Genomic DNA, 10,460 nt, shown 5'->3' with positions numbered 1-10,460 from the left:
CCATGGAACACCTTGTAAAGGATTTAATGGCACAGTCCTAGCTGCAGTCATATGCATCCTGTTCTGCTGACTGTAGAGCATCTTAAAAGACTCTGATTTAGGGCTTCTTGTGTAGAATTCCCAACAGTGTGGAAAAGATGTTGAAATACATGAAGCTTCAAGGAGACAGAAGTTTTAAACAACACACTAAATGCATGGTAACAATTACAAAGAATTTTCTATCTGTGGCCAGCAGAACAGGTAGTCACATTTCAACACCCAGTAAGGCTGTATGGGAGCAGAACTCCTTATATTTCATTTTTCTAGTTCTGGTTATCAAGATAAGCAGCATGAATGACAACTATTTTTTTAATTAAGTTTCCTGTTTTGCTATGGGATTACTCATTTCCTTATTTCAAATTGCTTTTCTCAAATTGTACCAACACTTAATTCTTCCTGGCAAAGTATTCACTGAAATCCTGTCTTTCACTAAAGCAAGATATTAGACATCTATGGCTGAATACTAGGACTGTACAATTAATTGGAAAATGAAGATAAAGATGGGCTATTTAGTTGAGGTTAACACATATTCTTTACTCTCATACTTGTATCATGTCAGGCTAACCCCTGGCTTAGTAGACAGTGATTGCACTGATGTGAAAGAAGTCCAGGATTTGGAAATAGCACAGACAAATGGAGCCTGTTTTAAGTCTTATTGTATCAGTTTCCTGTTAAATATTTCACGTTCAAATAAAGGGCAAAGAATTTCCACAAGTAGAGGAGCAGTTCTACTCCTCACTTACAAATAAGTCTGTTGTTCCTAAAAGAGCTGAGCAACTACGTGCCATGGGACTCCTGATCCTGATGAGGCTGGTCCTGCCCTTCTGTAAAGAGAAGATCTTATCTGTCTTCTGGGAAGGACAAAGATTCAGCAGCTTTTGAGAATGGGCAAAATGCTTAACATCTTACTTTCTAGGCTTTTGGAGACTGGCAGCATGCATTCCTTTCTGAGCTCAGCGTCCCTCAGAAAGCACTGGTATTAATCTCTGAATTGCAACCTTCCAGCCCAATATCACCCCATTTTCAAATATTACTACAAACATTGAGCTTACACGTGCTACTCACTGTAAATAAGTGTTCCTTATTGTAAAAGCAAATTAATTGGCATGTATTTACTGATGGGCTTTCATTGTTTTACTTTTAGTGTGCAACATTTTTCCCTTCTAGAGAGATATATGTCATTGCTAGAAGAACAACAATTTACAGGGTTTACAGAGCATTTCACTGCAGACACTATGGGTTCCAGTACAGCGACGACTTGCTTTTGGCTGGTCTCAGGCTACAGACTTAAAATAGTCCTTGGGAGAAAGTTGGGAGAAAGCTAGTTGTGTTATTTTGTTCATTAATAATATTTTTCTTTCATTTAGAGTCTTACTGAGTCTTGGTGAACTTCACTGCACGCACAAGCGCATTCACAGTGTCCTAGCTCTAGAACGGATAATGCTACTTATCCAAATGTGCCTACAAAAAGCAGAATCAAGCCTGCTCCCTTTGCTTATCGAGTTTGATGGACTGTTTGAAGAGAAAACTTGGCCTACATCGTGTACTCAGCCGGACAAAATCTCTTGTTGCTTGAAAGTGAAATCGTTTTACATGAGTAAATTTTTACTCCTGGATTGTAAATGAACATTACATTACAGTAGAAACTTCCATGACATATTATTCTTTGTATTACACTATATTTAGTAAACAATGTAGAAAGGGAAGCTTAAATGTACTGTATTTTGTATCCTCCTGAAATCCGTACTGGATATCAAAACATTTTATTATGTTCCCTGGATTAGGGAGATTAAAAACACAGATTGTTTGGTGCATAACCAGTATGGCCGTCAGATACCTAACTACTAGTTTAAACAAGGTCTGAAATTAATGTTTTGCCAGCACTCTGGAAGCTTCAGAATGTGAAATAAAGTTAGATGTTATAATCTCAAGCTCATGTTTTTCCTTAAAGATAAATGTACCGACTTGCATTAAAGTTCCTTTAAAAGGAAGGGTATCATCTTTAACTATGCAAGCAGGTATAACTGGAAGTGTGAATGAGGACTTGGTCCTTCCTCCACTTCTCTGAGGTGACATCCCAAAGATGAAAATGTTACATGAAGTCAGAGTTGGAATTTGCCATATGAAAACACCTTCCAAGGATTACAGGTGAGAAAGTCTCTCACAAATATCAGCACTTACACATTTCAAAGACTTCAGTCCACAAAATGTTTGAGCAAATGCTTGGTTTATGTAGATGGGCAATCACCATAAGGTTCATGCTTAAACGGACTCATTCATGTATTATTGCATTAGTACCAAAGCACATTGCACAAGACCAACCCCCAGATTGAACTGCCGAATTCAGGAATTGCCAGATATTTCATATGCAGAATATTATATTTGCTTATGATAATGGTCTTTTCTAGACTTTTAATTCAATTTAAAATACCAGAAAGAAGAGTTGAATTAAAAAAAATAAACTTATTACTGCAGATGTCAAGTTTTCAAAGCATTCACAAGCAATCAACTAAGCTTCCCAACAATTTTGCATGTAATACATTTTCATAATGAGAGGCAGTGATTAAAATCCGGCACTCCCAGAATCACACAGGGAGCGATATGCAGAGAGTTGATCAACCTCCAAATATCCTGACACATTCTCAAGTGAGCAGAGCTACTTCTCCTCTTAATGAAGAAAACACCGTTCTATTATTGTCCATATTCAAAAAAAGCCCCCAAATTTGCTTCAGTACAGGTCTCTGAGAACAGTTATGTTCTATCATATTTACAAGTGTAGCTCATGCTATATGGCCTGACTGTTCCCTACTGAGGAACTGCTGATCTGAACTGAGAGCTACTGATTACCATACTTAACACAACGAACATACAGTATCTTTGCCAAATCAGATTTTTAAAGCTCACTTGTAACTTACCATGAAGTTTTTGAGTCATCTCTGTTCTTAAATATAAACTGAAAACTACATTTACTGAAAATATCCTCTCAGAGGTGAAATGACACATGCCAGATCTCTGACCTATAGGCACTTGATAAAATTAGGTGATGTCTGTGATGCAATACAGCTTCTGAAAAAAAAAAAAAAAGAAGAAAAAAGAAAACACTAATTGGAAATTTACCTCTGCCAAGTCCAGAGCAGAATAAGGAAAATAGCATTGATACAGCTTTGCAAAACAGAGAACAGAAGTCTAGAAACCATCCTTTCAAGGTCTTTCAGGTAAAACACCTATAAATTCATTTGTGTCTCTTAATAAAAATGAGTTTCAAAGGGGTGGAGTGTTTGGAGTTTCTGAATGATTTGGTGAGGAATTATTTATTTACCTGTTCGAATACTAAAAAGAGTGACAAGACCCTAATCACTTTTTCAACGGAATATTAATACCAACTATCATTGACTTGGTATTTTTCATCCAGCTGGGCTAGAGAGTTTTGAGAAAACTACCGCAAGCAGTCACCAGGTGAACTACTACTGCCAGCAGCTCTTTATGAAGCACACAAAGCAACACAGAGGAAACTTCTCTGGCTTGATTTTCTGCCCCACACTGTAGTAGCAGCACCAGTGATTCCACTGAGGATCTCTAGCCTTGCTGCCCTAGGTGGAGTCTGTGCGTTATTCCGCGCTTTTTGCCCTCGAACAGTTTGCAACGTGAGGAAGCGCCTTGAGAGGGGAGTCTGGTTTGTGTGCCTTGTTTCTCCTCTTAACTTCTCTGGAAGCTTTTGGCTCCCATCTGATGTTCCTGCTTGAAGGTGGCAGTGTCTGATGGGCAGGGACTGGATCGCAGAGCTATTTCAGTAAACATCTTTCCTGTCTGCTTTCCCAGCGACATGCTGCACCAGAGACATGTTTTCATCTATTTAACAGCAGAATCGAGTGATTGTGTACTGAGGGCTGTGAAAGAGCAGTTGCACTATTTTCAAGCAAGGAGTCATTCTAGAGTAGCTTAATCACAAAAGGGATTGTGCACAGTGATGGGACTGAGATGGCAGGAAATTGGATTTGCTGATTTAGGACATAACTGTCTGATGTGCCTGTGACTCGGGACAGTGTGGAAAGGCACTGGAATGTGAAATTTTTCAGGGCAAACTTGCATCCATATCAATATGCTTTATTTTATGGCAGCACATTGATGACTACACAGGAAAGATGATGCTGCTCTCTTGTTCCAACTTGATAAGAGCACAAATCACAGCTGGCAGTAATTTGCATTTCTTTGGACACGTATGGAGAAGTTGCCGATGAGCAGCTGTGCACTGAAATGGGATGAATTTTCAGCCTCTAGACTGACCAGTCTAGGGTGTGAGTTGAAGCATGCTGGAGAGACAAGGAGGAAATACAATCTCTGCCCATGCTCTGTTCCTATGCTGTATAACCTGGTGATCTTTTGAAGTTATTTTTATGGGAGGGAAGAACTCCCTTTAAACCTTTTTTAGAGGGACTGTACATTTTTCTCATCATTTAGTGAGTCTCGGCTTAGCTCCATAGTAAGTTCCATATCTCTCTCTGTGGTTAAGTATGATGATAAAAATATACAGGTCTTCACTCTATCCCATTCTTTTGTTGTTCTGCCAAGTAACAGACAAGATGACTTTGTTATACGGAGTATCACTCTGAGGAATTGATTGGGTTGCATGTGATAAGCTCTCCAGGACTAGTTTGCCAGCATCGAAGCATCAAAGCACTGGTTTGTGGGGTTTTGTTCTTTTTTTTTTGTGTGTAATCCCTGGAGCAGATGTCATGGAAAAATACAGACACCTTTTCATCAGTACTACTTGACAGACACCATTTAGTAAAACTTTGAATTGCCTTCCAAAATTCTAGGAACTTTACAATGCATTAACTCATGATGCAAGTATTTTTCAACATTTTTGGGTAACATAAAACTGACTCCTGTAAAAATTCCTGCACACTCAAACCCATATTTTTGGGTGCTCATATATACACTAAATAAAATCTTTAAAAGAATCTAAATGCTTCTAGGCATTGAATTGCTTCTGAAAAGGAAGCTGAACATTAAATATATTCCCACATCACGTAATTATGTTTGAAATGTATTAGCTTAAAATAAATTAAACTCTCTCTGAGACACCAAAGTTAAGCATTTACAGATTTTCATCTCTTTCACCAACCCAGGGAACCTGCTCTAGGCCAGAAAAATCCCCGGTAAATCCAAGAATATAGAGCAGAGAAACAGGGACTGAGAAAGCTCAGTGTAGGTTAAGACAAGCTTCAACTAATCCAAGTAAATTGGAGAGTGGCAGTTTTACCATTACTCTGTGAAGTAAGTGAAGTGTTACTGTGTTTACTGTCCTGATAGTGTTTCTGAAAGGGTCATCTCTGATTCAGTCACCCCTAATCCATAAAAAAGCGTATGCATCTGCACACCTTCTCACAGACATTTTATGGCTACTAAAGGCTAGAAATCATCCTGTACATTTAAATGCGTTTACTCAGTTCACAGGGGTATAACGAGGTATTCCTTTTCTTTCAAAGCACCTGTAAGACACTGAATGACTATGTGATTTAAAACCTGCTTCCAGTGTTGGACATTACAAAGATTTAAAAACAGGCCAAGAATGTTTCAGACAATCTTCTTGATCTTGACATTGCACTCAAAATCTGAGTCAAAAACTTTCAAGGCTAACCATTTATCGGTACAACAGAATAGTAAATCAAAAGAAAGTTAAGAAATATACTGCATTATATATTGCTGTTCTTTAGGGGTAGATTTGCAAATGGCATGTGCTAGACACACAGCTGAGCAAAACAGATTGTTCACACTTAACCCTTAACTCTCCAAATGCTCTGGCTGACTGCCGGCAATTTAATTTCTATTGCTCTATTATTGACTCCAGTGAGATTACTCATATATGAAATAACTCTGCTGAATCAGAATATAATTCCATAAAACTACATCATTCTAGTTCAAGAAACAGTTCAAACCTAATCTGAGAATGAAATTTGTACCTGCCAAGTGATTTCTGTTTGCTGAAAGTTTCCTTTCCGTGAAAACAGATGACTACTCTGCTCATCTCACCTGCCCAGACATTCTCTGAGCATGTAAAATGTTCTGTAAGGTTGTAAGGGTAATCCTTACATCCTAAAGCACATATATCAGGGGCTGACAATGGAGGCCATGGTGAATCAGTCCTTGGCCGTTCCCTTCTATTATATGATGTGAGAGCAGGGTAAGGACTCCCGAATCACAATTTTCTGTTTTTTTCATGATCTCATCTCTCTGGGTGATGTGCCTAAGAAACAGGATGATAGCAAGAAAGAACAAAGAAAAGTTTTTCTAGAGTCTTCCTCTGCTAAAGGTCACGTCTGGGCATCATTTTAGAGGTGGGTCTGGAAAGCTAAGTCGAGCAAACACAGTTCTAGGATCAGATAGCCAGTCTCTCCTCTGGCTGTGGAGGCCAACATTACAGTGTTCCTGCTAGTAATCAAGACTGTCTGAAGAAAAACTGTCCCCAGCAGAACAATCTCTTTCAAACTTATAAAAAGATTGTCTGTAATCTCTACTGCCACTAGACAGCATGAGGAACTGACAAAATGCATTATATTTTGATAGATCCTGAGAGATCTTGCTTTGGGTTCAGCTTCGTCTGGAGCTGCTGGAGGACAAGGCAGAAAGGAGTCTGAAATTGTTTTAGTGATTCCTGCTTATGGTTTATTTTCATATTCTTAAATTTGTACAACATGCATTGCTGAGCAACCTTGTAACCTTTTCTCTATCAGGACACTTTTATTTGGGTATCTTTTACTGCATGCACAAACTCTGCAGCAGAATTGTATGCAACCTTATGAGCACACATAGTCATTTACCGAGTAGTGTACATAGCAAATAGCTAGGAGTAAAATATGACCAAGCTGCATATTAATAAGCTTTTCAATTTCCATACTGACAAAAAGTAAGTTTTTCCTAGCCAGACAGTTGTCAGCCACAGTTGAGAGATGCAGCCTTTGTTGATGCTTGGGAGAGGCTGATCCTGGACCTTGCTCAATCACAGACACCTGGGCCACATGTTGTGCTGAGGATGAGCTTTCGGAGCCATAAAACTCTGGGTGGAACACTGTGCCTAAGTGAATAGAAGCCAAGACGGGGCTATGGATTCAGCTTCACTTTATGCTGCCCACTCTCGCAAGAAGCATAGCTATGCTATTCAACATATTTGTTGCAAGATCTGAGAGAACCCTCCTTGAGCCAACTCTGCTACGGCCCTTTCACTCCGAAGGCCTTTAAACCCAGTGTTTAAAATGACAACAGTCACTGAGTGATATCAATAGACAAGAAGTTCCTTTGTATGTGAAGTTCTAATCACCCTGGAAAACTCCACGTGGAAATTTTCCCTCCTGAGCTGATGCCACTAGAAGCAACCAGAGAGCATCTCTCAAAATAAGAATACCTGTGACAGATGAACTTTGCTGTACTTTCTACACCTAGTGGTGCGTGACATAATTTTCTAATGTGACATTGTGTGATTCCACATCTATGGAATATTTTTCTGTTAAACCAGAAAATATCTCAGGTAAGACAATAAATTGTCTGTGAATTGGAGACGGAATTGTACTTAAAGCTTTTACAAAACTACTACTAGGAAATAAAAAATCCTCTAGTTACATACTGGAAAAGATTTACAGTCTTTTTACTTTGAAGCTACTGATGCAACTGCACGATTGAGAAAGTCATCAGGAGAAAGATTCAAACCTAGATCAATAATTCATAAATTCATGCTTCGTTATAATTTGAGCACAAAGGTTAGCAAATTTCAAGATTCTAAGGTTCAACAGTCAGCAACATTTTAATATCAGTTAAACAGAAATTAATTCAATAGAAATGAAAATATTGCATCACTTGTTTTAGCACTCAGGCTGAATGTTTCACTCATTTCTGCAGAAAGCACTTTCATTCACCTGTACAGATTCAAAAGCCCAAACAAATTGCAGAATATAATTGTACACATACATGATGACAGCACATCTGACGACTATCAAAGGTGTTGCTATGCCTGTTAATCTCTTTTACCTTTGTGATAATCTTTGCCTCCCAAAATCCCTTAAAATCTTAATTGAATGTATTTATGTTACTAAATAAAATGTAATATATTGACTGAGGTGCTACATTCACTGGAACGCTCTTAACAATTCATATGGGGAAAAAAAGAATACTCAGCTTTTGATGTATTGGCTAAGAAGGCAATTAAACCAGATGTAGGAGTTTATTGTTTGGTCTAGTGATCTGTGGAGTTGAACTAAATGATAAACTAGTTTGGGACTGTATGTCTCCTGTCCACGAAAACTCAAAAATTCTTCCATAACTAATATTGAAAAGAGTTAGGACCAAAATAATTAATTTATTAAGGATGGAAAGCTAACAGGTTGATACTTTCTTCTTTATGGCTTCTTCATGGAAACTAAATGTGAGTATAGATTTTCACAGCCATAAAAATATACATTAGGATTAGAGTAGTGCTAAGAGACAGCAATTACTCTATGTCCTGTATACACATGGACAGTTTTAGAAAACCTCTCTCAGCTCTTTTTCCATGAAGACAATAGTGGTAATTGCTTGAGTCTGAGGCATTTTTAGCTTGTTTCTGCTGTAGCTTTTAGATGGTTGCTTTTTTCAGCCTGGTAAATAAAGAACTTGTGATGATTAGGTCAGTTCAAGGGATAAAGTTATCCTGGCATAATTAGCATCTTAAGATGTGCCTTCCAGCCCAACGGACGTGGATTTTTCTATATCCTGAAATGATACGTCTGCTCTCACAAGCTTCCAGACAGTGCTGGGGAACACAAAAAGAATTTGGCCATACAATCTAGAACTAGGATCTTTGCATTTTTGAAGAAAAATTGGACAAGTATCCCAGTCCTTTCAGCACAGATGCTATGGTGTACATATGATTATAATCATACAGTTACAAACCTATAAATGGGCTAAATTCTCTGATACTTCATAGGTGTTTTTCAGTCAGTATAGAAACCAAGCAGGAAGGCAAAGGGACTTTTAACAGCGTGGTTGCATCTGGAGATGTACTTCTAGCCATTAGTATCATTAACTTCTTCTACTCCCCAAGCTTTTCATAAACTCGCAGCCAAATTCCATGAGGTGGGTGTCAAGAGTGAATCAGAGTAAGCTAAGGTGTCACAGGCAAGTTTGCTCTTAGGCTGTCATTCTAACTTTTGAGTTCCACTGTTAACAGGTAATCTGAATGGAATCTGGAGGTTATTTTCACTTTGTATGCCTTTTGTATAGGTAGAGGCAAATCAACATCCATAAGGTATCACATAGTACAGGTGACAGGCCCAAAAGCATGGGGAAAATGTAGGGATGAATGCTTGAAAGACTGTTCTTAATATCCAGTTAGATAATTAGATATTAGCTTAGAGAAATTTACGTATATCAAAATATCATGAAATGTAATTTTTCATAGGTTCACCATAGAAAATCTGATTTTATATAGACAAGTCAATTTATGAAGCAAAGAGCTGGCTGAAAATGGATGGGAAGTTGGGTCTTAATGATGTGGCATCTTAAAGACATACAGTCTTGACATATATAGAGGTTATTTTAGATTTGCAGAGAAGAGGAATAGGCTGTGGCTGCAGGAAGAAGAACACATTTCTGGTGATAAAAGTATCATCTAATTCTTTGTTGAAGATTGAAGATTATGACAGTGCTGGTAGAAATAGAAGAATTTTCAGGTAGCTTGTTAATACCAAAGAATACTCAACATGACAAAACCAGAAACTACCCTGCCTCCTGACAAGATTCATATTACTGTGTGATTTTCTGGGGTTTAAGGTGAATGAAACTATTTAAACAAGTTAGGTGAATTGTTAAAAGGAAATTGCTTTGAAAGAAAACCAGAAATACTAAAGCTTCTCTTAAAGGTTGCATAGTCACAGATGTTCTGAGGAGCAATCGCATAATACGTGTATCTGGTATCAAGAGTGGGATGGCAAAAACATCATGTCCAAGCTAGAAAATGAGAAGAAATTTGGACTCACACACCTAGGACGGTTGCATATCAACCAGATGCACATGAAGCAGTTTAAGCACATACCAAACAGCATAAATAACTAGAGGACAAAATGCCTATCTCAAACTGCTTTGGAGTCTTTTAGAGAAGCTGAAATTGCACTTTGGGGTGATGGAGCAGAGAATATGAAAACATAGAACTAAACTACAAGTAATAGGAGTTTTCCTAGATGCCATGATAAACAAAGGGAAAAGACTGGAGTTGGTCGCTCTCCTGCAGGCCTTTTGCTCATCATGGTACGACCTGGATAAGGAAGGACTTTACAGATTTTGGACATAGTAGGCATGTTAATATAATTTACTTGTTGCAGGAGTTTACTCCAGTTAATGACTCTGCTCTGAGGATCTACACTTGTGACCTGAAATCAGGGCTCAAAAAGGAT

Source organism: Apaloderma vittatum, unplaced genomic scaffold (assembly GCF_000703405.1).
Source record: "Apaloderma vittatum isolate BGI_N311 unplaced genomic scaffold, ASM70340v1 scaffold6023, whole genome shotgun sequence".
Classification (NCBI taxonomy): domain Eukaryota; kingdom Metazoa; phylum Chordata; class Aves; order Trogoniformes; family Trogonidae; genus Apaloderma; species Apaloderma vittatum.
The sequence above is the reverse complement of the archived record's forward strand: the minus strand, read 5'-3'. Positions refer to the sequence as shown.